The 25,000-nt window shown below is 46.6% G+C and overlaps 1 pseudogene across 1 annotated transcript in view; it reads right to left on the bottom strand.

The window, feature by feature from the left end:
• The window catches only part of LOC309699035 (glutamate receptor ionotropic, kainate 5-like), a 98,192-nt pseudogene that overhangs the window by 3,162 nt on the left and 70,030 nt on the right, over nucleotides 1–25,000 (bottom strand). Inside the window, exons 13-19 of the transcript XR_014280808.1 lie at nucleotides 24,345–24,456; nucleotides 14,360–14,469; nucleotides 13,042–13,215; nucleotides 8,580–8,745; nucleotides 6,493–6,718; nucleotides 926–1,054; nucleotides 360–481 (exon numbers count right to left, since the gene is read on the bottom strand). The product of XR_014280808.1 is annotated as a glutamate receptor ionotropic, kainate 5-like (transcript). The remainder of the gene's footprint in view (nucleotides 1–359; nucleotides 482–925; nucleotides 1,055–6,492; nucleotides 6,719–8,579; nucleotides 8,746–13,041; nucleotides 13,216–14,359; nucleotides 14,470–24,344; nucleotides 24,457–25,000) is intronic.

Raw genomic sequence — 25,000 nt, 5'->3', positions numbered from 1 at the left:
AAATATTAGATGTGCACAAACACTTGATCAATTTAACTCGCTACTGAAGACACATTTTATGGTCTGGCTTTAACCACTTTAACATTTTGGTTTTAACAGCCTTAGTTGTTGTTTTAGTTGTTTTTATTGACTCTTTTTTTTTCTATATTTTACTGCATCATTGTTTTACATTTTATTTGTTTTAGTGGTATTTTACATTGTTAAGCTCTTTGCGCAGCACTGACTGGAAATGTGCAGCATAAATAAACTTGACCTTGTGGAGCACGTTTGTATCAGTGTACAGATGCTCTGCAGTGCTCACGTCTGCCCAGTGTAATCTGTAAGTGTGTGTGTATGTGTGTGTGTGTGCGATGGTGTACCTCGTCCGTCTCGGCGGTGCGGCGTGTCGACCACACAAACTCCATGATGGCCACAAAGACGGCAATGATGAGGCCGCAAATCAGAACCACAAAGATCCCGCCGATGTTCTCCATGCCGAGCCCTGAAACGCAGCGATGGACACATCACAGATCGATTCACCTACACCGGTCTACCAGCCTGAGGACTGTTTCCAAACACAGCGTGCTCTCCATCAGCAACAACGGGCCAGGCTTAAAACAACCGATATTTTATGCCATTTAACCTGTTTGATGGCATAAAATGTGGAGTTGTTGGCGTGAGACGCCTCAGAAGGAGGAGACAAATACACAACAACAGCGAAGGCGGAGGACAAAGTCATTTGTTATTTTGTTATATCAATGAGGAAAAGACAGGCGGCACAGGAAAGGAGACGCCCGATAAAAACTTCCTGTTTACGTGTCATCGTGGTAAGGCTTCACTGACATGAGCGAGGAGCACGGTTGTGTCCTAGGCAGGAATCTTTCCATCAAACAGAAACAGGAAATGATGTTTTTACGTTAAATGATCACGCTACGATGACACTGACCTTTGGCCCTGTGGTCCTCCTCTTTGGGGCACTGTCCTCCCTCCCACCAGCGTCTCTTCAGGATCTCCAGCCTGTTGCTCTCCTGCAGCTGCAGTATTCCCAGAGTGATCTCGTCTCTATACGGAGAGCCTGACGAGGAGCAGAAGTCATATTCAGCATCTAAAGACACACATGAAGCTACTCAACCTGGGCTAAATGACACTATATGAGCCTTACGATGTGTCTGCCATCGATCTGAAAGGAGGTGGAAGAAAGGTAGGCTTCAGATGTCCTACGACATCCTTTGTAGGAGCCGCTCTCTAGACCAGAACTCTGTTGAGGCAGCTCAAGCAGCTTTCCTGTCAGATATTACTGAGACTAACAGCCACAACCCCCGAATGTTATTCAAAATGTTTAACTCCGTGATAAATCCCTGTCCTGGATCGTCGAGCTCGGCCTCTCAGGCTCTCTGTGAGCAATTTCTTAATCATTTTAGTGGAAAAGTTTTATTACTGAAGGCTTCACACTCTCTTGTGTTGAATCCTGTTCTGGTTTTAGGGTGCATGTCCACCTTTTCTCACTTTGGGAACCCTTGGGCTCCATATTTGAAAAATACAATATTTCTTATCCACTCTTTTGTGACGTCCAGGTTAGACTATTGCAATTCTCTCTACTGTGGTCTCCAATCCATCTCTATTTGAAAGCTGCAGCTCGTTCAAAATGCTGCAGCTCGGCTTCTGACTGGAGCTAGAAAATTTGCTCTTGTTGATCTACACTGATTACCAATCAAATATCGCATTGAGTTTAACATTTTGCTACTCACTTTTAAAATCCTGAATAATATTGCGCCCAGTTACCTCACTGACCTCCTCAAGCTGCACACTCCTTGTCGTACATTAAGATCACCAACCTAAGTTTAGACTGAAGACCAGAGGCGACCCTTTGCTTCAGCTGCACCCAACCTTTGCAGCCTCCCTGCTTCTATTCGAGCCTCGGACTCTATCCAGTCCTTTAAATCAAGATTGAAAGCATACTTATTTAACCTGGCTGTCCTGACCAGTTAACACCCTTTTTACACTTTTTATTAAATGTATTATTTTATCATTAATTTCACTGCAGTTTTTATCTTCGTAGATATTTCGCACTCACGATTGACCTTCCCTCTGTGTTGAGGTTTGATGCCTATTTTATTTAACTCTTCTGTTCTATTAATGCCTCCATCCTGTCTGTTAGTGCCCGATCTGTACTCTGTTATTGAGTTATGTTGTTTCTCCGTATTACTGCGAAGCCTTCGGGATTTTAAATGTGCTATATAAATAAAACTGTATTGTATTGTACTTCCGAACAGGAAGTAGTTTCCTTCAGATGCACTCCTGGACACAGCCTGTATGCCATCACAGACGTACAGTTCACTGCAGTTTTATTTATATAGCATCAAATCCTACCAACGGTCACCTCGGTGCTTTGAGGCACCACCAGAAACAATCGGACGACCGCCAACAGGCGTGTTTGTGAGCAGACTCAGACTGAGCTCATCCAATCTGATGCTGGATAAACGTGAGCTAAACCTTGGATCAAACCACCAACCCGAGACTGATCTAAGCCTCTGTCTGCCTGACACACACACCAGCTGTGGCCCTGAGTCCACTTTCAGCTTCCAGGCGTGTGATGTCTAACACTGTCCTGCACTGGTGAACTTTCAGAGCCTGCACAGATGATCAGAAGAGCCTGTGGATGGATGAAACTTTTTATGGGTTTATCTTGTTTATCGAATCATGTTTGCATGACCACACAAGACGGGGTCATCGTTCTGCACAACTTTCAGCGTCTGTGGATTTCTGTTTCACGTCTGTGGGAACCAACCAGGCTGCACATAGCTGCACTCGGTGTCGCGGCGTCCTGATGCACTAAACTGGCTTTGAAGACGAGCTGCCGGCTGGTGTTCCTCTTTCAAAGGCAGCGAGACAAATCCAATCTTAGGTGGGCTGTGAATGAAAACAGAGGGCTGGTGCTAATGGTGGAGCTCACCTGCTATCAGGTAAACGTGCTGATGTGGAGGCGGCGGCGCGCTCTGCGGGGTTTTTAACATGTTCTCATAAACAGCGACACAACGACACCGCGAGCAGTTGCACCTTTTATACAAATCGCCGCTGCTGTCCGCAGTCTCGTTTCCACCGGAGCTCCAGATGTGTTGGAGGCAGCGGGCGGCGACACCGGAGCTCTGGACGGGACCCTGCAGCACGATGTAATCCCCTAATCTCTCCAGACTGCAGGTTGTTTACTGAACAGACTCACGTTCAATCCTCAGTAAAGATTTATTGACAGCTTGCAGGCTGACACTTATCAGCAGACACACACTAACTGAACCCTCCACACCGTCACTTCTGCTGTTTCTGCAGCCGTGGGTCAGCAGAGGTGGCTTTGATTGGCTTTAGGGACAATAGGCAAAGCATATGCTGTAAACACAAGATGGACACAGCCTCTTTGACAGCTCTCACTACTTTGTTTTTCAGCTCGGTGCTCTACGCATTTGCTCTGATCCTCCTGCAGTTTTTTGCAGGTTGGTGAAACTCTAAGCCGTCTCTGAGATACTCGTTTTATACTGGATCATGTGATGGACCTGCTGTAAAATAACCTGATCAGCTGCTAATGTATTTGCTCTGTTACTTGTCGTGGTGACGGGGGAACCCGACCGAGCCCTGCAGTCACCCCGCCACAGCATTTTGCTCCTCTAGGGTCTCCCGGGCAAACAGCAGGGGCAGATTCAATCGAAATCCACAGACTGTGGGTGTGGAGCTCACCAATCCGGTCACATTTAACTGTGTCATGGTTCATCTGACACTTTAAACCTGCCCTGAGGCAAGAGATTGTTTGTTTTCATCATCAAACAAAAGGCAATAATTTAATAACAACAATAAACAGCTGCATTGACACATGTTAATCTGTTTTTAAACTACAGCAGCCCAGTTCTACAGCAGTGTAATTTTTGACCACTGGATGGCAGTAGAGGCTTCTGTATGTTAGTCAATCCACAGTAGAGTGTCAGCAGTACCCCGCCTAAACAAAATCCACTCAGAGACAGAACTGGGCTGTGTCCCAATTAAGAGACCGCACGCTTGAAGTACGCATTTTGAGTGCGATTACGTCACCGCCACACGACGACGGCTGTCCCAATTCGAAGTGTACTCCAAATGCGCCGACGATTTCCCCAAATATCAAGCGTGGTCCGGTGCACACTTGGTCCCATATATCCCACAATTCATAGTGCGGCGGTGGGTGTGGATAATTTTGCTCCAAAAGACGGCAGAAGGGAGCGGCCGAAGAGTGAACTGTCAAAAGTAAGTACTGAATACGATGTCACTTGAAGAACATTAAACAATTGCTGTTGGCCACATGTCAGCAGAGTTATGTGACGTTAGTGATGTTTGTACTTCCAGCGTTAACTTGGTTTTAAAGCCTTTAAATATGCGCCGTTCAATAGTCGACCTTAATCTGACAGAGAATCTGATGATTTTATGGATAATTAAAGTCAGTCATATATCCACAAACACAACAAGCTGAAAGTCAGTGATGCTGCTCGGTCCTGAACATCACGGCACAAGCAGGATTCACTGCACTGTTAATGTTAGCTGTGTTATATTGCTGCCTCTGTTCGGTGGTGTCGAGCCAAACGCACTTTAACGTGTGTTTGAACGAGCTGACGGTTCACTCGTTAAGCTGAAAGAAAGATGCTTTAATCACAGCAGTCACACATGTGTCCACTGAACCATCTGGAACTCTTCTTGTTTACACTCGTAATAACACAAACACTAAATCCTGCTTCTCTGTGCTGTTGTGTAGCAGTGTGTACACCTGAGACTGCCACCTGTCTGTCTGTCCTGCACTCTCTCTCTGTTTCTTTCTCTCTGATTGTGGAATAAAAGTATGAACATGTGTTTATAAGTTACACTTGTGTTTGAATCCTGCAGCTTATCACACATTTGATTTCCATGTGTGACGACTGCAAGTGTCCAGAGTGAGGACAGACTGAGGGACCCACTGCTGCACATCATCTGTGAGGCTTTGCAGCCCTGATGATCCACCAGGACAAACTCAGCAGTATGTGAGGAAGAGGAGGAGGAAGAGCCAGCAGCAGCTGACAGATGGAGAGAATAGACAGACTGTTCCCTGTTTGTGAAGGACTGCTAGGAAAGTTTAACATAACTGTCTGTGCTGAATCAGTCTTATTAGGTAATGTTCAAATAATGTGATCATCCCAGTGTTTCCAGTGTGGGAGAAAGTACTCAGAGTACTCAGGGCCTTCAAGTTACACACTATGAAAGGCAGCAACAAGTTTAATGTTCAGAAACCTAAAGTCTGTATCAGCAGCAGAATGGAGCTAAAATAAATGTTGGTTTCAGTTCTATGAAGCTTTGAGTATTTTGGATCAGTAGCTGCTGTGTGTGTTGCATCATATTGCTGTAACTGTTTATATGCTTTATATATTCTGAGCTAAGTTGATCTATAGTGTTACATCATATTCTATAAGGATGTTATGTGTTTGTAGGCTTTCTGCCCAGTTTGACCCATTTAGCAGACGTCAGCCTGTTTAAGGCTCTGATATCTATTCTGTGTGACTTACAGCAGTTATGACATGGTCTGATTTTCTCACCCAATAAAGGAATATTTCATATATCAGTCTACTCTTCATTCTATCAGACACAGTTATCACAGCTCATAAGTTTTCTTTTTACACATATATGTAAGCATTGAGCCAAATTTAGTACCAACATATTAAACAAACAATATTTGTCTTTTCTATATAATACACCTATATATGCACTGTCAAAGATACTTGTCTGTGAGTGAAGATTTAAGGTGACAGGAAATATAAATAACTGCAACTTGAATCTTTGACCCAGAGTTCAAGCTGTAATATATATATATATATATATATATATATATATATTACAGGATCAAAGGGTTTGTTTCTCTCGCCCAAACCAATGATCAATGTTTAAAATTCGCTATTAAATATTTAAATCATATCAGATATAATTTATATAATCTGTCCCATCCGCCTCCCCTCACCCTTAATCGATAGATCAAAGGGCAGATGGCCCTTTCCTTACTCCTGATTCTTTTAGTGCGATCAGCTCGTCGCTGTGCTACAAACTCTTTGTCAGCTTTTTGCCGTGTGTCGTTTTGGCCGACAGCTCCTGCCGTACAGCCAAACTCTTGGTGTCGGCCATTAGAAAACTCCACCTTAAACTTTGAGAGAGGGAACGTAAAAATTAAACAAACTCCTGTGTTGTGATTCTCCTGCATGTAAAGTAAACGCCGCCGCCTCCATGCTCATGTGTTAACAGGCCGACGAGTGACGGCGGCTCTCCTGAAAGCTGCTCGTGTCTTTCTGTCACTGTCAACATCTGTTCCTCCTTCTCTCCACTAACTCTGCTAACTGTGCGTTAACCAGGATCACCTGAGCTGTCAGAGACCTCGCTAACAGCAGAACAGAGTGATCCCAAGTTATTTAACACCAGCACTCAGCAGCAGGGGGCAGTCTACCTTGGCTTGTGGTACGCGGTTAGCCCCTCCCCTCTCCTCACCCAGAGGCATGCCGATGCCGTATCCTTTGGTGTCCAGCAGTCCTCCGATCTGCGTGAGGTTGCAGTTGAGGCTGCGGTAGTACTCGTTCATGGTGCTCTCCATCAGAAAGGCGTACTTGGAGTTGAGCACGCGGGCGATGCCCTCTTCTGTGCTCTTCACGAACACGCTGGGCTGCTTGGAGTACATGTAGTTCCACATCCGCTGGTACGTCTGGTACCGCGAGTTCTGCAGGAAGAGAAGGTGAAAGGACAGTTGTAGTGTCTGAACGTGTTCTATGGTCTGTGTTTGTACCTCACGATGTGCGCTTACAGCATAAGCCTACTGTTTTTATTTGATTTGGTTGTTTCTGTGGTAAATGCACTTATATCGTGTGTCTCACTAAGAGCAGTCTGGCTCGAGTCCACTGGTTCCTGCTGAGGACAAATCTTTAAAAACACCTTAAAATATATATTTCACTTCTTTAAAAGGATCGATAGTTGCCTCAAACAGCTGGTGTTTGGTGCTCTGCTGAGAGCTTACCATCAGTTCAGTGAAACATCTGCACTTCTTCTAATGGCCACTCGAGGCAGCCTCCGACAGTGGGTCCATGCCCATAAACACCCACGTCAATGTTTCTGAGTGCACGGGAGAAATAAACCAACACTTACTGAAAGAATACAAGACTGAAAGTTTGCATGGTTAGGGGCGTGGCCTCTGTGACTGACAGGTGGCGTAGCCGTGTGCTGAACTGGACTTTGGGAGCATTTTTAATTATGAATAATCTGGTCGTGTTATTACTGGTTACATCATCCCAGGATCAAACACAGGATCTGTGTCTCTACACTTACGGGTCGTTACTTCCAGTATTTAATCTTTTTGTGATTCTGAAAATTCTCATATGTGAATGGAAACTGCTGCTGGTCGGTCTGCAAATGGATTTACTGACATTCAAATAACAGCTGACATCGAGGCCTTTGCATACAGGGCAGTACTCATCCATTATTTTGCTCATCTTTAATAATTTACTATTATATATAATAGAGAACGCCCAACGTACAAGCTTGGAGGCTCTATAAGTGTGCAGATCTCATGAATTCATATTTTATTGAGAACAAAACACAGAGAATAAAAAAATGAAGCATGTCAATAAAAATCTGAGCTCATTTTGAATGTGATGCCATCAACACGTCTCTAAAAGTTGGACAGGTCCATGTTTCCATGCGCATCATTAACATCAGTGTGTAAACTGGGGCTGTTTCTCCATCGTGGCCACACGTGGCTTCTTCTCTGGGTGATGCAGCTTTAACCTGCAGGCAGACGCTGGTTTCTGGGAGCGTTCCTGAGCCGTGCACTGATCCTTTAATGCAGCGCTGCTGAAGCTCGCAGTTATCAGCCTCGTCCCTGCGTGCTGATGACCTCATGTAGATGATGACATGTTCACAGTGAGGAACATGATTCTGTTTGTACATGCAGTTTCTGACTTTTCCAACCTTTTGTTGCTGCCATCAAATGTTTTGTCACGACGCGTTCTTCACAGTTGCAGAACGAAACGTAAATTTCCATCATGTTTTTAAAGCAGAGGTGGACACAGTCGGCATAGACAGGTTTAGATTATAGTGAAACCTCTATTCTGTGAGCACTCAGGACGTCACAGCACCTCAGGCCGCTTTACAGCATCCTCCATTTGTGATTTTCTTCACCTTCAACCAGCTGCTGCTTCTAACCCCTGCAGCCTCCTGTTGGGCGTCTCACTAACGTCTGTGGGAGTTTGGAGCGCGTGCTGTCCTACAGACTTGCCTGAACAATCAGCCTGCATCAGCAGAAAGCTGCGGTTTTAAAAGCTGCCTGACTGAGAAACACTGAAGACTTGTTATCAATGCTGCCGTTGCTGTTTGGACAAACTAATGTCAAATCTGGATTTTCCTGCAGGTGTAAAAAATGATTCTTGCCATTTATCTCCATTAAAATCTGTTCACCGATGCTGCACCCCAGGCTGGACTGCAGCGCACTGTCATGCAGTGAGATTAACAGGAAGTAGAATCCCTGAGACCGCCTCTGTGTGCCTGACATGACCGTATGGGATGGCTGGATTAAAAAATAATCTCACCATGAAGAAGGTCATGGTGGAGCCTCCGTGGATGGTGCCGTACTGGATGTTGGTCTGGTCCGCCAGATCGTCCGGAGACTCGATGGGCGCCTCCATCCTCTGGACCGTGAGAAATGCTGCCAGGTTGGCCGTGTAGGACGAGATGATGATGAGGGTGAAAGCCCACCTGAGGGAGGAGAGACGAAGACCTTTATGTTTTTACCCTGCAGCACAGCCCCACTCTTCCCCCTCGCCTATCTTCATTAAGAGCTGAGAGAGGAAAACGCAGCAGAGAGACAGATGGAGGGCACTGCAGGAAACGTCAGGAGTTTTAGGTAAAAATCATCAACCTAAACATGAACTCGAGCTGCAGCAGAGACGAGCAGGACGCCTCTGCTGCAGAGGAAATGAGGCGGAAGTGATGAGCAAGGGAATTAGGGAGGGGGGAGAGAATTAAAGAGGAGGCAGAGAGGAAGGATGAAGCAGAGCAGAAACTAAATGAAAAGCAGCCCAGCAAATACAGGAAAACAGACTCGGGCTCTGGTGATTGGCTCGAGGCCGTGATTACTTCTAATGTGCTGTGTTTGCACAGAGCGCTGCGGGAAGTGGAAGACACACTCTGTGGTGTCAGCGGAGACGAGACCCACGACTGCGACGGATCTCGTTTCCATTTACAAAAAAAGAAAACACACAAAGAAATGTTTCTTAAAAGATGAGCCGAGTTTCAGGGGAAACGCCAGAGCTACGCCGCCAACTCTGTGTTGGTCACCACACATCAGCAAGGCAGCTCCCCGAGCACGCTGGGTAAAAGGACCATGGCTTTATAAAGGTTTGAGGTTATATGAACTGAGTCAGAAAAGAGTTCAGCCCAGCGAGGAGCTGCATGTGCGCTTCAGCGTTTGCAGCAGAACGCCGTGATGGGTGCACAGCAGGAGCTGCAGGAAATGACCCCGCGTCCTGAGGAATCTGAGATTTTTAGACGCTGCGAGAGGGAAACTACAAACGTGATCGCGTTTAAGCTAACCTCCCTCTGACGGCCTCTTTGCTTCCACTCTGCCTGAATATGCAGCGTGAACAGCGCAGCGAGCCACTCGTGAGTCTTTCTAAGGCTAAGTGCCAGACGAGGCTGAGAGCTGTGAGAGGAAAGATGCTGATGGCCTCTCCAGTCCCTCCAGTATCACTCCACCATCTGTCTGACTGCAGCTACTGGGACTGAGGGAGAGTCAGGGGTGGGGAAGTACTGACATACTTTGATTTGGTCAAAGTACAGATGCAGCAGTGCAGAAATACTCGGTTCTACACAGAAAAAAACTCACAACACAAAATGTTTCTGGCAAAGTAACGACACACATTTTGATTTTGTAGTCAGACGGTTACAGGTTGGCTCACCTGCTTTATTCTGACAAGCTGCACCTCCATCAGCACCACCTGCACCTCACTGTACATATGACTGCTACACTTACAGCTAAAACATATGATCTCACAAGATGGAACAATCATTTCATTATCCTGATAACGAGACCACGTGAATATAGAAACGTTTCTCTGCACAGAAAATAAAAGAACCAAACCTGCAGCTAAACCACAGCGAAGAATCCTCCACCCAACCTCCACCCTACACCAACACTCACTCTTATCTAATGTGAGCTTAGAGCACTTACTTACAAACGAATCAGGAAGGTTAGTTTCAACTTACAAAATCAATGCATTTGAAAAATTATATTTTCTATATTTTTGGTTTATTTAAAGTTTAAATAAACAGAAAGGCTGAAACGATTAAACAGCAGTGAAAGGAGGGCGAGACAGAGGGGGCGGGGTGTGTGGGCGAGTCAGAGGGGGCGGGGGGTGAGGGCGAGACAGAGGGGGCGGGGGGTGAGGGCGAGACAGAGGGGGCGGGGTGTGAGGGCGAGTCAGAGGGGGCGGGGTGTGAGGGCGAGTCAGAGAGAGAGAGGGGGGGTGAGGGCGAGTCAGAGGGGGCGGGGTGTGAGGGCGAGTGAGAGAGAGAGAGAGGGGGTGAGGGCGAGGCAGAGGGGGTGGGGGGTGAGGGCGAGTCAGAGGGGGCGGGGTGTGAGGGCGAGTCAGAGAGAGAGAGAGGGGGTGAGGGCGAGTCAGAGGGGGCGGGGTGTGAGGGCGAGTCAGAGAGAGAGAGAGGGGGTGAGGGCGAGTCAGAGGGGGCGGGGTGAGGGCGAGTCAGAGAGAGAGAGAGGGGTGAGGGCGAGTCAGAGAGAGAGAGGGGGGGTGAGGGCGAGTCAGAGAGAGAGAGGCGGGGTGAGGGGGAGTCAGAGGGGGCGGGGTGTGGGTGAGTCAGAGGGGGCGGGGGGTGAGGGCGAGTCAGAGAGAGAGAGGGGGGGTGAGGGCGAGTCAGAGGGGGCGGGGTGAGGGCAAGTCAGGGGGGGCAGGGGGTGAGGGCGAGTCAGAGGGGGCGAGGTGAGGGCGAGTCAGAGGGGGCGGGGGGTGAGGGTGAGTCAGAGAGAGAGAGGGGGGGTGAGGGCGAGTCGGGGGGGCTCCAGAGTTCTGGTAACGAACTCATCATTTGATCTAAACCTGCAGGACACCGGCCCTCGAGGCCTGGAGTTGCCCACCCCTGAATGCAGCGCTCACCTCACTGTGTCTCTGTGGCATCCATCCACCCCGACCTCCTCCCCACACCCACCCTGGTTTGCAGCAGCACACAGGGGGTGGAGTTTCATACACAGCAAATCCAGCATGTCCAAATTAACACTGTCGGATTTGATTTCAACACTATTAAAGTGTCTATATGGGTCCACACCAGAGAGTGTTAATTTAACTCTTTTTGGAGAGTTGGTACGTTAACTCTGATTTAGTGTTAAACACCAAATCTGTCTGGAGTTGATAATTTAACACTTGGTGTTAAGAGTTTATATATTAACTCTCAAAGAGTATTTTAGTTTAACTACGTAAGAGTTATCTTCTAATTCATTCTAAAAAGCGGGAATTTTACTGTTCTGAACTTCTAGACATTTCTTTTGGAAATAAACATTTACTAAAAAGACGCAATGGTTTTTGAAAAACATTTATTCTGAACTGTGCACCACAATTTCAAAACATTATCTGAAAGATGTAACAGTGTACATGTTCTCACTTTCATTAGAATTTTGTTTATCAAAAGGTCTGACATGGTAAATGCAAATAACAGCATTCTCATCACTTATTTCTTCAATACAATATGCATGTCCTTCATTCATCACTTTGTGGAACTTCAGCGCACTTCTGCTCTCCCCCATATTCCATCTTCACAAGCATATCCTGTGTGGAGATTGAATAAAAATTTGTTGACACTAATTAATGGCACAAATAATCCAGTAAACAATTGCAGCACAGTAAAAAAAAAAAAAAGGAATCCTCTTTGAGTCATTACTTGTGTAAAGTATTTTCCCAAAAGACAAGGACACAGGCAACAGGTAATACTGAACTAAATGTAAAACCTCAACCTTTTTCATTTTTACCTAAACCGTGTGCACAAAACTCTGGAGGGATCTATGCTAACGTAGAATCCAGTCAGGACGTCAGCTACTGCTTTTTGCTCGTTTGTTTGTTTTTATGGGCGATCGTTTTCAGGCTTCAAGTAGCACCATTATACCAACATTTCACATTCTAGACATTGTTTTAGGTGTATTTGACCAAAAGTTTGACTGAAAATTCACATGCAAGCTTTTTTCAAGGCTGTGGTATTTGCCTGCAAACAATACCTTTCAGCTAGCTAAAACAGAATGTTATGCTATCAGCGAGCAACATGGCTAATGCCTTTCACACAGCTTTGTCTCAACTCCAAAGAGCCACAGAAGTAAAAGCTAATACCAATTGAAACAATCTTTGAAAAAATGACTTACCAAGCATGGCAAACAACTCAAATATGTAGAGCAAAATGTTCTGAAACGGCTTCACTTCAGCTTCGATTGGAGCCGTGCTGGGGGCGGAGTCTGTGAATTTACTCTGTTGGTGTCATAGCCCCTGTAGGAGTTCAGAGTTAAGAGGTCAAGAGTTAATGTTTCCATTGTAACACCTCCAGATTTGACAGAGAAACACTCATTTTTAACACTCGATTTTAACTACTATCATTTTACACCTCAGAGTTACATTAAAAGAATGTGACTCTGCTTAGAGTAAAATTAACTCTACTTTTGCAAGAAGACCATTAACACCAAAACATTTAACACTTTTGAATTTGCTGTGTATGAACATGTTTGGGGGCACTTCCTGAATCGACCACTGCTGTACCGATAACACAGCGTGACCAGAGCAGGCGAAACGTGCTGCAGCCTGATGGGCTGCGGTGGTGATTTCTCTGAGCGTGACACCGCGTGACGCCGTCTTCCGCTCAGGAACGGTCGTCCTCGCTGTCCTCCATTATTTATAAACGACCTTGTAATGTAAATGACCTCGTGTTTCACATGAAGTTCGTCTGTCTGAAGATGTTCGTGCACATTTGGAAAGCGTGACTGAAACATAAGCTGGTACCAACCAGACTCCGCTGACGCAGCGTGTGGACAGCGCCCGCGGCATGATCTCGGAGCCCTGCTGCATGAAGCCGCCCACTGGGAACCACAGGCTGTTCCCCAGCGTGTACTGGTTCTCCAGGATGTCCCGCCGCTCCCGCAAACACGGATGAGGGTTGTACCATTCGTAGGGACTGAGCCTGGGGAGAGAGGACGAAACATTAAAACCCAGAGTAGCTTTAGCCTCAGACACGCGGCTAACATTTCACGGTCAGCTGCCTGCACTTATGGAGCTCTTAAACCTACGCAGCGGGGCGGCTCTGCTCTGTCAAAGCGATGCGGTGAGAAAACAAAAGAAAAAAGGCGAGAGAGACGAACGTCACGCTCGACACCTGAAAGGAAACGACGTGGTGACTGTGTTTAGACGCTCAGCTGGAGCGCACGACTGTTGCGTGGAGTCATTTTAGCATTAGCCTTCCATTTATCGCGCCTTGAGGCGACTTATGTTGTGATTTGGCGCTATATAAATAAAATTGAATTGAAATTGAATTGAATTAATGTTACATCATATTTTTACTCTATGTCGATCTTCAACAGAAACGGGACACCCTCCGGTTACGCCGGGTTGGTCACTGCCACGCTTCCTGCTGCGTGACGCGGCTTTGACTCGCCTCTCACCTGCACAAGGTGAGGCGAAGACTGTAAATCAGCCCAGGCAGAAATAATGACACCGGACACTTCATTAGGTACACCTGGCCTGTCCTCATTAGACCCCCTTTTTCCTTTATTTTTAGTCCATGTTGACATGACATCATCATGACATCATCACACATTTCTCCAGAGCTGCTCTGCTGGACTGAGATCAGAAACCAGAGATGATCTGAGGTCATCGTCACCGTGTCTACCTGCATGAACGCCCTGAGCGCTGCCACGTGATTGGCTGATTGAACATGTGTGTTACGGAGCAGATGAAGAGGCGTGCCCCTCCTACTCTCTGCTCACATATTACAGTTAAACACAGATTAAAGCTGTTCTCTTCATGCTTTTACTCTGAAGTGCAGCTCGTTATGATGTCATCACTAAGCAGCTGATGACATCATCAAATCACGACTTTATGATAAAATGACTTTTTGTGTGCTGTGGCTGAATGCTTGGTTTGTCTCTGTCAGCTCAAGCAGAGCTGAGCGTCTGAAGCTGTGACTGTAAATAAAGTTTCGATACAAAGTCCTGGATGGCGTGCAGAGCGCGTCAGCGATTTATGGCCCACCTTAGAAAACTGTTCCTGAAACGCAGACACATGCTGCAGGTAAAATTAGGACGCTGACGCACAGACAGGTGTCTTACCTGGCTGCGAGGAAGAGGACGCAGCTGACGGCGAGGTAAGCCAAAAGCATGAAGAGCCAGACAGCCGGAGAGAACGGGTCCAGGAAGGAGAAGTAGCCCGGCTTACGACCCTGAAACACACACACAGATCACATGACCACGGCATTCCTGACCGGGAACGTCGGGTCTCCGCCTGCTCTCGTGCTTCATCTACAGTCTGTAAAGGGTAGGATACAGCTTCCTGCCGTGGACGGCGATTTGTGATAATGACCGTCTGCCAATCACAGCACACTCTGAAACACCTTCACACTGACAGCTGTGCATTTTGGAAAATGACGCTCCTGGAACAAAAAGCGCTCGTTCACTTTGAACCTGCAATTCCAACAACACAACAAAAACAACAGAACACAAAATTACACTGACGAGCTTTTCAAGCGCTAACGAGCGTCAGCCAGCGCTCCCTGATGGGACGCCTCCCGTTGACCCGCTTCATCACGTGGCCTGCTGTCTGCGATGCCTCCATCACCCCCCATCTGCTGGAAAAAGGATTTGGCAGTGAGGGGAGCAGGAACTCCCAGATTGGACTCAATTAAAGCAGATGACTGGAGCTGGCAATCTATTCAGGCTCTGATTTCTGTCCATTCTGGCTCATTTCAGAAACAGCTCATGAGGCTGGCAGAGCTGAAACGATCGTGTGATGTGGCTCAGAACCCAATCAAACATCCCGGGCACAAGAGCAGGTGACAGCGGCTGCATCCAGCATTCCCGACTTCACTGGCGACTGAAAGAAAATGTTCCTACGGGAGCTGTGTTTGCAATACAGCGTAGCTCTGGTTGGTTGGACAGTAAGAAGAATCCCGTCTTGCTTATTCAGCACAAGGTCGAGGGGGGTGGAGCCTAACCCAACACACAAGGGGGCGAGGGGCAGAGAACACCTGGACAGGTCTAACACAGGCAGGCAGCTAATTAGGCTAACCCCACTGTGGGAGCAAGCCCGAGTACCCGGGCGGATTCAAACCCACGACTTTCTCGATGTGAGGACACAGTGCCGGCCCCGCGCCATCCATCAATATGTAGCGGTCGCTCGTTTATCGCGGGAGTTATGTTCTAAAAATAACCCGCGACAGGTGAAACCCATGAACTTTATTTTTTACAGTCATTATGGATGTTTTAAGGCTGTAAAACCCGTCACGGCATGCTTTACACACTCAGACACGCATGAACGTTTTCACTTTTCTCTCGTTTAAACCCTCAAAGTTCAAACCTTTGTAGAAAAATAAGTCCAGAATTATAGGATGAAACCAAACATTGTTGCGTTTCTTTGGGAGGAAACTTACACACATACAGTGCAGCACTGCTAGGGTCTAAGATTGATGTAAATTTGACAAGCTGAACGCACTCTGCACTGTACAGGAGACACGGCATGAGATTGATTGACAATGGTCTACAGCCAATCAGGACGCAGAACACAATGTGCTGTAAAAAAAGAAAAAAGAAAAATTGCACAAAAAAAAATCTGCGTTATAATGAGGGAGCACTTTCATCGACAAGAAGACCCATGGTGGAAATAAGGTTGGAACGTGTACACGTGCAAACATGCAGGTGTGCCCTCGTGACGGCGACTTACAGTCTCACGTGTTACCTGGCCGTTACGATGTCTACCATCCACCTACACCAGGGGTTGGCAACCTTTTTGATGATGAGTGCTGTCTAAAATTTCCTCAGAAGTCAATGTGCTGTATGTTTGCATTAGCAATAAATAATATAACAGTTACACACTTATATGTGTTCACAGATGTTGGCAACTGTCAGCGAATAGTAATCAGCTATTTTGAAACAAAAAAAGACTTTTTATCCATAACAGCAAATGAAGTGTACAACAGAAAATACAAATGCTGTTTATGGTCTCCTCACAACAATGTAAACAGACGCTACTGTGACAGTGATGTACAGTCTTGTTGGTATATGTATGATTTCTATACATTTTACGTCAGATAAAAACTTTGGTTGTAAGATTTATAAAATTATTTAATAAAAGCTAGATATTTTAAATGAGAATAAGAAAGAAAAGTATTTCTTTGTGCCCCCCTCTCCCTGTTAATGCCCTACATGCCCCCTGGCAACACTTTGCTAGACCCGCCCCTGCACAGTTACCAGCTGTCAGCTGCTTAGAAAAGGATCCTGGTGTTATTTGTCTCTCAGAAACAGTTCATAACTTCAACTCATCCATGTGACCTAAAAGGTAAACCTGTTTCTCCATCACAGCTCTGATGGTTCAGTAAGGACATCTCCTGGTTTCATCTTCATGTTTCCCTCTCACCACATATCCAAACCGACATCATGACCAGCAGCTTTACAGCTGTGGCTCCAGCAAACATCAGCTGATACTAGAAAGTAATATTAAATAAATTCTAACAACAGCTGATCAAGCTTAAACGTGCTGCTGTTGTTTAGCGCGACATCCGCTGGTTTCCTCTTTCTGGCGCAAAGTGAGCGCGTGCCCAGGGTTGCCGACCCCTGACCTACACAGTAGTGATGGGGTTTCGGTTCTTCAGGTTGTTTTGTTGCTTTAATTTATTTATTATTAACAATAATATAAAATTATGCACAAAAGGAATTACTAATGTAAAAGAAAAAGTAGTTTTATTAATATATGTTTATATAAAAATATACACGGTGGCCCCTAGAGACAAAACACGTTTCTAGCGTTAACTGAACTTCAAAACAGCTACTGAAGATATGCGTAGCCTAATTTAGAGTTTAGAAATGTGTTAGACAGGATGTAGAATTATTGTAGAGACTCTGACACTGCCCTGGATGTAATAAAGGCCTGAGTGTGTCATAAACTTAGGAGTAGATTTCTAGGAGACCCTCCCCCAGTTTGAACTGTGAAAGTGAGACAAAGAGAGGTTAATGTTGAGTGGAAATTCCTCAGGGCATGCCTGGGTGGGAGTCTCAAAGTTTGTAACTGAATAACTTCGGTTTGGAAGGGAGATGGACTTTTATGACCCTCAGGAAGGCGCGTACATAGAGATATACGCACATATAGGGCTGCTCAATTAATCGAATTTTAATCACGATTACGATCTGGGCTTTCAACGATCATTAAAAATGACTGAGCCGATTATTAGCCCCTCCCTCATTTATCCGCGACACCTTAAAGGCCGGTCCGTGAAAATATTGTCGGGCATAAACCGTCCGTGGCGCAAAAAAGGTTGGAGACCGCTGATTAAGAGGACCCGAGGGAAGCCCGGAAAGCTAAGCAGAAGTTATTTGGAGAGGAGAGTGACTGCCGCTGGTTGAAAAGAGAGGTGAAAAAACTTCAGTGGTGTTGCACACTATTTTATATTATTTTTTTAAAGTCATTGTTAAATAAATATCGTCAAATAATCGCGATCTCAATTTCAGTGAAAATAATCGTGATTATCATTTTTGCCATAATCGAGCAGCCCTACGCACATAGTGCTTTAACTGTTACGCACACACGCCCATTCACTCACGTGCACTCACATAGACACACGGGTACGCGCACACACAGGCATTCACGTGCTCGTGCACATAGGCACAGACACAGAGTTTGCAGCACACCATGGGGGTTGTATGATACAGTCGCTCCTACAAAACTGTGTTTCACAGACAAAGGAGTGAAGATTTTGCAGAGGGGCACCGGCCTGGCAAGTCTTCCCTTCTAGAAGATGCATGCTTAAATGAGATGAATAAAGGTTTTGTGAAATGACTACTGAGTCCGGTGCATCTCTGGAAGCCTGAGGAATAAAAAGAACCGGGGTGAAACTGATTTCCCAACACTACCTAGATCACTTAAATTACACAATTGAAAGCATGTGTGTATTGTTTGTGTATTTATACACAAATGGTAAATGGCCTGTATTTATGCAGCCACGAGGTAACAAAAGCTCAACACTGCCCCCTAGCATCCTGGAGCACTTCTGTTGTGTTTTGGAGTTTGTACGTGCTTTGTCTCTAGGGTACCGTAAATATACTTTTATTTATTCACTCCACATAAAATGTAATAAATAAATCATATAATACAAAAATCAACTATTCACATTTCAACTTTTAACTATTTAAATTTTCAGCTTTTCCCTTTTAAACAAATTTAAAGTGAAACAACACAAAACACTGCAAACACAACACAATTAAATATAAATTAAACTATGAAAACAAACAGAAGATGCATATTCTCTGTCATATGGACCTGCATGAATAAACTTTCTGAATCCTTTATCATCTGCAACCAAGTTGTGGATGATTACTATACCTTTCTAATGTGACGTTGTTGTCCCTGGCTCTCTCTCCCTCCCGCTCTGTTCCTGTGCTACTGAGTGTAACTACCGCCCCTCCCCCTCTGCCCAGCATAAAGCACAAGGCTCGCGTCGTTCACGTCAAAGATCCGACTCTAAGAGCCGTTTCGTTCGCGACCGACACATCACTACTACACAGTCACAGCGCTAGCTAGCATTAGCAAATCTGCCCGCTGTTGGCTCTGAAAATCGAGATGCTTCAAAAGTGAGTCAAGCTTATGCAGGAACACACGAAGCCATGGTGCAATTCACCACATGCACAAATAAAAGAAATCTAACCTCTGACCCTGAATAAATGTGTGCGATAGGAACTTTTAGGAACTTTAGCCTGTGCTAAACCTGGCTGAGACCCATGGAGGCAGATGTGTCAGCACGAGGAGGACATGAGACCATCCAGACTGAGGAGATACAAGTTTAACTTGAAGCTTGTTATCGTGTTGTATTTACACTTGTCTTGTTTTACAGGCGTGTGTATTTAGAGCCGTGTGCCGCTAGCAGCTCTAATATTAACGACGCCGCTTCCTCTCCTCGCAATCAGCCGGCGTCTGCTCAGCGATGGCGTCACACGATCGCAGTGAAACGCTGTGCCTCAGATTCAGAGAGCAGGGCAGTGATGATATATCGAGCACTAATGAATTGGGAGCAGCAGCAGACATAAATTTGTAGTGTTCAGCGCTGGGGGGGAGAGCAGGGGTACCACGATGGCTCTTCTTCTCTAATGTGTGTGCACAAGTCAACAGCTTGAGCAATTAAACAGATTACCATCTTCAAGTGTGCTCGTGAGCTATTTACACACACGCAGCTATGAGTGTGTGTGTTTACAAAGCACATAAAGCTGTTGACGCCTGCAGACACGATTGGATTGTGTATTCAGTTGCTTCGGGACTTCTGAGATTTAATTCCTGTTGGCTTGTGTGAGTTTGCACACCGACATGTGCGCACACAGACGTACTCACATCGTGCACTGATGTTGTAGACAGTCGGCTAAACATCGCCTGTTACGCTGTTGAAGAAATCGGTGTAAACTCAAACGCCACCACAAGGGAACAGTGAAGGGAACAAATGAGCCCAAACAAAGCAAACAAGGATACAAAATCCAGCATAAAAATGTGAAGCACAACAAACATCAAAGCCCCCAATCAAAGCTAACATCAATGAACTCGAATAGGAAACAAAGAGAGGAAGACGCAGCTGCAAGATTCAAATCTCAGCAGCAGGCCCGGGATCGCCTTCTCTGCTCTGTGACGACTAAAATATGTTCGCCCTGCTCAAGTTCAATCAAACAGCACCAACATAAATAATTTAAATAATTTCCCCCAGGGATCAATAAAGTATTCTGATTCTGATTCATGACAAGGCGGCGTTTCAGGGAACGCCCCCTCAGCTCAATAAACCAGCCCGTGTGTGCAGCGGTGCTGATAGCTGATCTATCAGCACCGCTGCACTCGATAACAGACGCCTGGTGTTAGCGGGATACATTCACGGCGTCTCGGTTCACATTCTCCACTCCACACTGGAGCGGGAGGGCGGAGCTCCCCTCCGGATCGAGGCGATGGATCTGCCCGTCAGCCCGGCGCTGTGACAGCGTAAATCACGCCTGCAGGCCGTGAGCACTAATGTGCTCTCGCTCAACTTAATCCTTAAATAAACACTTAAGAAGCGCGAGCTCGGCCTCTCCGTGCACACATTAAACAGCTGACTGATCGTAGAGTCGATACACCGAAGCTCTCACAGCGGACCGGGTCAAACATGGAGGACAGAATGCTAATGAGCCGCAGAGGTACAGTGTCTGAGGGCAGGAGCTCCATCAGGAGAGACGAGGACGATTTCATGATAATGACGAATAAATGTTTGACAGTTCTCACACTGGAGCTGCTCACGCAGGCCTGACTGCTGCCGCTGCGCCTCCGAGCCACGCATGCTTTGCGGATCAGCGTGCTTCATGTGCACTGGTGCATGCCACAAAGCTGATGTCATGCACAGGAAAACAGGCCGCTAAACGCATGGCTGACTGAAACACACCTGAACACGCTCGGACGCTTCGTTGCAGAGCTGAGACAAACATGGTGTCCATAGTTCAACAGCAGCACATCATCACGTGTCCGAAACACTTCTGTGTACTGAGCGTGGACGCCGTGACCAATCAACACTTGGCTGCGTCTCGCTGCTGCATTGGTCATGTGATTTGGACGCGTGGGCTTCAGAGGGTTAACCTGCGCTTTTAGACTTTCTTAGTCCTCCTGCCTTCATATTTCACACAGGACTGAAATACATCGAACTAACAACGACTCTAAAACAGGAAACGTGCCCCTCGCTCCGCCTCCTCCTACACAATCCTCAGAGAACTCAATAATAATTAATAACAACAGTGTAATCGTCCCTGAAAGCGTCCTAACCCCTGAGACTGAGGTTCACCCAAAAATCTACAACCTGAGCAGGTTTCTGTCAGACTCACAGGAAGTGAAGGCGCTGCTTTAGATTCCAGTCAGGGACGCAGAGCCACCGATCCTCCCTCAGAGGCTGGAAAACTCATATTTTTCAAGCAGCAGCAGGCGTCACCTTCTCCCCCAAACTGAATCACAGGAGGAGAAGAAACATGCCCTCCATCTGTGTCCCCGGCTCGGCTTTTATCTGCTCCCCCAGCTCTTCCTCTTCCTGCGCGATCTCTCGGGTCGCAGGAATATTTGCGGTCGCTCGGTCCCAAACTCACAGTTTGACAGAGTGGCCCGAGCCATCGCCGCCGCCAGCAGCAGAGCCTCACTGCCATGTCTGAATCCATCCAATCATCAGGCGGACGGAGCCGGGGCGAGACAGGAAGTGTCAACAGGTGCAAACGCTCGGCTGTTCAATTTGTAAAAGTTTGTGCGAGTCCACAGACGGCGCCTGGAAATAAACGGACCTTTAACATCGTCTAAAAAGCGCTTCTTTGGACGAAAGCAAACCGCCCGCGGCGCTTTGACGGCGCCTCCATTAATATTCACCTGATGGATCTGAGCACGCACGCGTCCCTGAAGGGTCAGCTGTCATTTCATCTGAACCTTCAGGGCCTGCACACGTTAAACTGGAGCTATGACCTCATTTACATCCTGGCGTCGCCGATGTGATGATGTTCTAGCACGTGTGCACCAGCTCGCTGCGTTTCCACCTGCTGCAGGTACAGGAGGCGTAACCAATCCAAGCTCTCGGTTCAAGCTCGGCGGTGAGGCAGGTGATCTCACAGCGTGCCAAGCAATGAGCACAGTTTCAACAATGGGCCTCTCTCCATGCTGTGTGAGCCGCAGACGCCGGGAACATGACACTAACACCTGCATCCGGACAGACGCTGCATCGCACATGGGTTTGTTCTGTCTCAGACAGCCATCACAGCCGTGCCCAGAATGAGACACGCTTGTGCTGGTGTTAAACATTTGCACCTGTGCCTCTTCAGTTTCAGTTATTAGGACCTCCAGTAGCTCCGGCCATGTAGCTGCTGGTAAAAAGAAGGCTTCATGCGCTCTGAGCAAACCCGACTGTTCATACTGAACCTGATATTTTAATATCAAAGATCCCACGAGAATCCTCCACAAACACATCGAGTTTCTCTGCGACTGCGACTCACAGCGAGGTCGAGACTCCATCAGGAGAAGCACATGGCGACAGCGGAGAGAAAGAAGTTAAACTTTAACAGGAAGACTGAGTCTTCCTCTGTTCTCCACACAGAGGTGGGGTTTCTCTGCTCTGCGGTACGACGCTGAGCGGCTTCCTCAGTCTGGGTCTGTGCAGCTAACTCAGCTAGCTCTGCTGGAACGTCTTATTAAACCTGTTGTCTGCTTATTTGAAGCCTGCGGTGCTGACAGCTCCACTGTGCTGTGCTGCGATGCATTTTTTATGAGCCTTACAGGTGCTGTGGGTGTTTTATTATTTCATATGCTGCACGGAGGCGGAGAGCACAGGGTCCAGTGCCTGCTACGCAGAGAGAGCTGCAGTTCAAGTGAGGTTAGCGACTGAAGGTGCGACTTAGACCGCTGTTCCAGGGAAGCACGGGGAAAGGTTTCATCTCATTGGTCAGCAGGTTGCTGATTGACCCGTCGGACTAGTGTTTTGACAAAACGTCCTACTTTTATAGGTAGCGCGGATGTCTATCAACCCGGGACGAGCTGCCAGGTCAGCGAGGCTGAGCGCGCTCTGAGGCGCCCGAGCAAGGATTCGTTAAAAAAATGAATCCTTATTGAAACTGTAAACATTTTCTTTTGACCGACTTGATTCTGAAATTAAAATGAAACAAATAAATACAATTGATCAGCAACATTAACGACTCAAAAACCCAAACTCAGCCCTTCTCATATCTATGAAACACTTTAACCTACAAAGTCACAGTGAAGCCAGCGTCGGCACATTTCCTCGTCTTTGCTTTCAGGCAGTGTTGCCAACTCCTCAGTAAGGAAAATCGCTATTGGTTGTCCTAAATGTCGCTAGAAGTCGCTAAATGACGTCATCGCCTAATTTGCATAATTGGTCATGCTAATCTAATTGTAACCTATGTTGTTGGAGAGAGAAATAACATCGTGGAAGAGACATAAAGGGAGTAAAAACGTCCTAAATGCATTTAGAGTTTATTTAGAACTACAAATTACATTTATTTTAGCAATTATTGTTTTTTAATGTCACAATTCCAACCCTGCTCCTTTACCCGGGCTTGGACCGGCAAAAGTGACCCGAAATAGGCGCTCTGGTGGAGTTACTTTGTGTGTGTGTTTATAAGTAGTTTTAAACTTGATCCACAAAACAGCATAAGAGTAAAGGAAGACCTGACTGCATTACAGTCAGTGCGGGAGCAGCGGCTTCGCTCATGCGCGATTCATTTGCAGTTTGGATGCACAGGTGTGAACGTCTTCTGCCCTGATAGCAGCGGGGGGACTATCTGGAGGACTATCCTCCGCCTGTGAGCGCTTTGGCACGGGCGAGGTGCCCACGGCAGCACCGCTGCTTGTTAAGAGTAAAAGCGATACCCGCTTTCACGTCAAAAAGACGTCATAAATAAGTCTCCAATAACACCAGAAAAAGTCGCCAGATTAGTTGCTAGTCGCTTTTTAGAAAAAAGTCGCTAAGGGGGTCTGAAAACTCGCCTAATATAGCGACAAAGTCGCTAAGTTGTCAACACTGCTTTCAGGACACTTTCGTTTGTCCCGTTATCTCCGTCTCTTTTCGTCGCTGTTAAATATTTTTCCATTTCTTTTTCAGGTTTGTTTGCTGCACTTCATAACAACCCTGCCACCTACTGTAGTGGATGTGCAATTACACTTTATTCTACTCTGGCATAAAAAGCATGTTCCCCGGGGTCACACGTGGCCTCCCCCCACCATCGCACCACCCCACTGACTCCTCACGTCATGTGTACACGCTATCACTGTACTCTGACATGTTTTGCTTTATTTGGGAGGTTTCTTGGTTTGAAGCAGTGACACAAACCGCTCTGTGGAAAAATGTGGCGTAAAAACTGTGATTTGGCTGTTCTGACACATCTCAGGTATTCATGCTTGAACCAGTGTGACCAGCATCAGAAGAAATAACCAGTCTCTGATGTCTGCGCTCACGCTCCACGTCTGTGAAGAACAAGTGAAACGTCTTATTAAATCTCGTTCAGCCCTCGTCGTGCATTCAGTTTGTGATTGATGTCAAGAATAGAAGAGCGAAGGCGAGTTTACCAGATGAACCCGGTACAGGATGCTGATCCCCAGAGTCATGAAGGGTTTGGAGAAATCGATCACCTTCTCTCTCCGATGTGATGGTGAAGCCGGCCACCGCCAGGTCCGCTTTCTGCTCCGAGACACAAACAGACAGAGCGGATTAGCAACACGCACAAATATCACTGTAGGCACGACCTCTGACGCCGTCAGGGAGGGACGGACGCCGGCGTGCTCTCAATGGTGAGATACAGAGAGGAAGAAGAGGACCAAGGATTAAACGAGCAAATGAGACAGAGAATTAGAAAGTGGAGGAGACGGAGGGAGGAGGTGAGGCGCTTTCAGATCGACCGGTGGAGCGTGAGAAAAACAAGTGAGAAGGAAAGAAATGAAATCAACATCAAAGAGAGGAGGAGGAGGAGGAGTTCAGCGCAGGTCTGAGAGGAAATCAGATACGACCCCAGCAGAGGTCAGAAGGATGGAGGGTGTGACAGAAGAGCAGACACGGTGGATGATTTCAGGTGTTGGTGAACAGAAACACGACGAGGAGGAGTTGAGGCTGCACAGCGGGAGCTCTCCTCTGTTATTCTGCTCTAATGGCTCCTCATTTATTCACTAATGAGCTCAACGACTTCCACTGAATCCTATTCATGTTCAACAGTTTTGCATTAAGCAGA

Source organism: Aulonocara stuartgranti, assembly GCF_965226115.1.
Source record: "Aulonocara stuartgranti genome assembly, chromosome: 22".
NCBI classification, from domain to species: domain Eukaryota; kingdom Metazoa; phylum Chordata; class Actinopteri; order Cichliformes; family Cichlidae; genus Aulonocara; species Aulonocara stuartgranti.
Note: the sequence above shows the minus strand (reverse complement) of the source record. Positions and strands in the feature narration are given on the sequence as shown.